Consider the following 4,716-nt stretch of genomic DNA (forward strand, 5'->3'; position numbering starts at 1 on the left):
TGGGACTCAGGAATAGCTGCTAAGTGGAATATAGAAATCACCAGCACAAATCCAATTTGTTTACTGGCCTTCTGGATGGAAATCCATTTACTGGAATAAGTGAAGTGAGGAAATGAAGGATTGAGCAAATCAAGTTGAGTCCTCACCTGACTACCCTCATTCCACATGCAGGTTGGAGGGGCATTGCTGCTGATTGGATGATACAGGCAAATAAAATGGGTGGCTTGACTGTGAAGGCATCCCTGATGTGTGTGCTTGGATGGGGCAGAGAAAGGTGAAGATCAATAATAGTAATGATAATTTTATGTTTATTATGGTAATATGTAAGTGTGAGCCAACAATGGGATTCTATAGTGCTGCAATCTGTGCAACTAGAAGAATTTCCTTGCCCTAAACTACTTACAAAATGAATAAATAAGACAGACATAATAGTACAGTTTCCAAAAAAGGATGGGTAAGGCTAAATTAATATGAAGTATATTCAGTGAAGTTTAAATATATACTAGATTTTAGACCAAAACATGGAGAGGAGTTTGGAAAATGTTGATGCACTGGAATGATCCCATATTTACTTACATATTCCCCTCGTGGCATTTTGTGTTGTTATGACTTACTAAACTGTCAGGCTCAATCTCTTCATGCTTTTAGATCTCAGTGTTGCCCACAGAGTTCAGTTTTATACATTTGGCCAAGGAGAGCAACAGGGAATGGTTTGAGGAGTCTCTCTAATTCCACAACAAAAGCCATGGAAATTGGCTTACAACACTTATGCTGGTCTACAACCCATTTAAGCAAGTTCACATCAAAGGAGTATATGTTTGTATAAATTCCAGAAGTGAAAGCCTTGTGTGGGCTGATACTTTTTAGAAAAGTTGTGACTATGATAAACACATTTAGCAATAAGCTGTTATATCACTAACTACACCTGCCTGATATTGCACCTAAATCTAAAATGAGCCCTGTAGTCTGATCTTCCATTTTCAGGGACCTACAACTACTAATGTGAATAAGTGGAAGCTTCCATGTGCTCATATCCTTTGAAAATTAAGCCCTGTAGGTCCTGATCTGATCATATATGTAGAAGTGTGTGGACAGGCCCTTTGACTTCCAGTAGAGATCTACCCATCTACCCTGCAGGAATGGGACCCAGGGACAGATCCAGAGGGGGTGCAGTGGTGCGGCTGCACCCCCCTTTCTGGCTGAACTGTGCTGCTGGAGCTTCAGGTGACTTTAAAAAAGTCCCCAAAGTCGAGGAGGATTTTCCCTTCCCCTTCACGCTCACAAACATGCCTTTTCCCGTTCTGCTGCCCCCCGCCTGTCATGGCTGCTTTCCCTGTTGCTCCAGGGGTGAGGCAATGATCAGAGCTGCTCCTGCCCACTCCAGCTGGGTGGCAAAGGGGCTGGGCTCACCTAGGGCAGGGACAGCAGCAGTGGCTTCCTGCATGCATTCCTGAGGGGGACTGAAAAGTGTGGGGAAACCCATCATCTCCCTACTGCTGCTGTTCCCAGCTAAGCCCAACCCTCACGCAGCCCAACTTGAGTGGGCAGGAGCAGTTCTGAAGCTTCCTGTGACCCCGGGACAGCAGGAAAAGCAGCAGTGACTGGAGGAGGAAGAGAGGGAGCGGAGCGGATGTGCCTCTGAGCACGGAAGGGAAAGGGGGTAGGTAGGCTTACCTGCTTTGGGAACGTTAAAAGTCCCCAGATGCTCCTGCCACAGGTTCTGCCTGCACTGGTGAGTTGGAGGGGAGGAGGCCGAGAGCAGGGATGGCTGCTTCCTGCATCCCATTTTGCTAAATCCTAGATCTGCCCCAATGGGGTCTACATACTGATGAATGTGTCTAGCTTCATTTTCCCAAGTATGGAAATTGGATATGTGCTGATATATTTTCCCTCTGAAAATTACTAATAAAAAAATCAGTTAAAAAGGAGTAACAGGAAATGGTAATTCCAGGTCATAAATTACCACTGGTGTTCTCTTTTAGGTACCCTGAATAGGAACAGATGTTCCCAACCATTCTATGGTATTTCTTACCTCAAAGGCCTTTCTCAAGTTCGGACCTACCCTGAACCTTTCCTCTTATCACTTCCTCTTCCACTCTCCCTGTGACTCTAGACCTGATGCCCCATTTGTGTCTTTCTCCCTGACCAGCCCATCATTCACCTGTGCAAAGGACTACTTCATCTGCACTCCACCTCCCGGCTTGGTTTGCCAAGCTACAATATCCTTGTTATTCATATCTAGCATACACACCTATGGCAGAGAATGGGTGCAGTGGTACTTTGAACTGAAACATCCAGGCCCACTGAAGTCAATAGGAGTTTTGCCATGAAGTACAATGGAGTCAGGGCTTTGGTCCCTGTTTTTTTGTAACTGTCTCCTCTGTTCCCACTTGTTTGTCTCATTCCCTCATCATATCTTATAATTTAGGTTATAAGTTCTTTGGGGAAAGCACTGTTTTTAACTTTCTGTTTGCCTAGCACCTAGCACAGGGGGATCCTAGTGAAACCAAAGACCTTGGGTACAACATAAGTGTTAAACAGAACAGAGAACTATTGTATGTCTGCAATGGTTGCAAGATGTAAAATTTTGTAGCAAGAATTAAAGAAACCAACCCACTGACATCAATGGAAATAGTAAGTTAATACATGCTTGGAGAGCATAATACATGTAAGTTAATACATGCTTGGAGAGTAATACATTACTCTCTCCAGAGTATTATGATTACCACTCCTCCTTTGCCTGGCTCCCTTCCTCCTTTAGCTGTTGATCATAGGTCTGGATTCCAGTAGGACACTGAAGTCTCCAGAATGTAGTTGGGTACTCTCAAATACAAATAAAATGCAGTAGAAAAAAAATCTAATCTAAACATCTGCCCCAGATTGCTGCCATCCCCTGCACTAGGACATGGACATTAAATAACTCACAGCTACTCCTTGGCTATTGTTTCTGCTGAAGACAAAGAGGAGAGAAAGGCAAACTGCAAGTGTGTGGTATTTCATTTAACAGCACATTCGGAGTTTGAAATCCACAAGATCAGCCAAGCCACAAGCCAGCATTCATTCCCCGGATAAAAGAATTCAATTGAAAGTGGGATCCGGGTTGTTTGGTCCCTGAAACATTAGAGATGTGAACTGTTGCTCTGTCTGGCAAATACTGGGCTATTGACAATCAAGAGCTATTCAATAGCTAGTGGGTAGCATAAGTGTCACACTCCTTCCATTATGTCTGAGCCACGCAGAATTCTGAGTCAGGGAAGTGTTATCTGTAGAAGTTGGTGCAAGGAGAGGGGTTTCATTGGCTGAAGGACTTGTAACCTGCCATAGCTCAGCATCCTGGAAGCACTGGGGTTACAGCCAGCTCCCACTGAAAGCAATGGGGGTGTTGCCACTGGCTTCAGCGGGAGCAGAGTTCTCTGTCAAGCTGCCAAGCGTGCTCCCCCACCCCTAAGCTGGTGTAGAACAGCCAAACTTTTAGCTCTTTCTAACTCTACTGGAGCCATCCAAATGACTCACTGGTTTCAGTGAGTGCTGGATCCTTCCCCATTATTCCGACTGCCCTTGATCATCAGTGCCTCATCGGCCTTGCTGAAAGCACTGGGTGCATTCACGTTCATTGATGCGGCCAGTTTCACAGTAGCAGTGTGGGAGGTAAGCATAGCACTGTGGCATGAGGTCTGTGTTCTCCTAGCAGCTAATATAGAGCTGGTTGTAGTTTAGGAGGGATCCATTGCAGAGAGCAAAACAAAGCAACAGAGCCAAGCCTTTCTTTTCACTAGTATTTTACTTCCTCCTCTTCTCTAGGCTTTTCCTTCTTATTGAAGTAACTTCCCTCTCCCTGCCCACTTTTAGCTTTGCACCTCAACTTCCCTCTCACCCTCAACCCCTTGGGGAAGGGAGGAGAGGAGGTCAAGGAGGGACTCCAGTCTGTTGATAGAGGAGGAAGGGAGCTATCTGAGATTGAGGGGAAGGGAATTAAGAGAAGATGAAGACAGGAAGGAGTGCCAGAGCAAGCAGGAGTCCAAGAGAGGGAGAGAAGATGCAGAAAGAAGGGAAAGGAGTAGCAATGGCAGAAGAGAAGTGGAAGGATTCAGAAGCGGGTGGGAGAAGAAAGGGAGAAAATCCCATGCCATATGGGCACTGAAATCTATTGACTTCTGGGACCTCTGTAGCAGTCTGCTTGTCTGGGTCACAATGCAGGCCTGGGACCACAGCAAACCTCCACCTTTACTTCTAAACCCTCTGCTTTCTCTTCTGCTGCTAGTAGATGTTCATCCCTGTTGTCTCTAGTCCCTGGCCAGGGATGTCAAGTTGGTCTGCTTTTTACAGTACGAATGACTGATGCACTTTGAGTGATGCAGAAATGGAACAAATCATCCCCTACTGAATCACTGAGCCCAACTCTGTCCTAGGTGTGGCCTCCCCCTGGCTTTCCAGCTGTCTTAACACAGAAAGGACGTTGTTTATTTCCATTCACTTATCTAAACCACTTGCAACAGCATAACAGTGTGTCTTCACACTTGTGGGACAGACCTCATCCCTTACGAGTGGTACGGCACAGCTAGGGTGTAGGTGGACACTGAGGATGAGGAGTGGGATGGTCCCCCCATTTTATGGCTGAGTTACTGTGTGCCTCTGCCAGACCTGCCTGTGCTGGGAGCTGTCAGCCACAATTAGCTCATCTGGTTGTTGCCCCTGGGCGTGTAACACAGACTCCTT

Source organism: Alligator sinensis, unplaced genomic scaffold, assembly GCF_000455745.1.
Source record: "Alligator sinensis unplaced genomic scaffold, ASM45574v1 scaffold85_1, whole genome shotgun sequence".
In the NCBI taxonomy this organism is placed as follows: domain Eukaryota; kingdom Metazoa; phylum Chordata; order Crocodylia; family Alligatoridae; genus Alligator; species Alligator sinensis.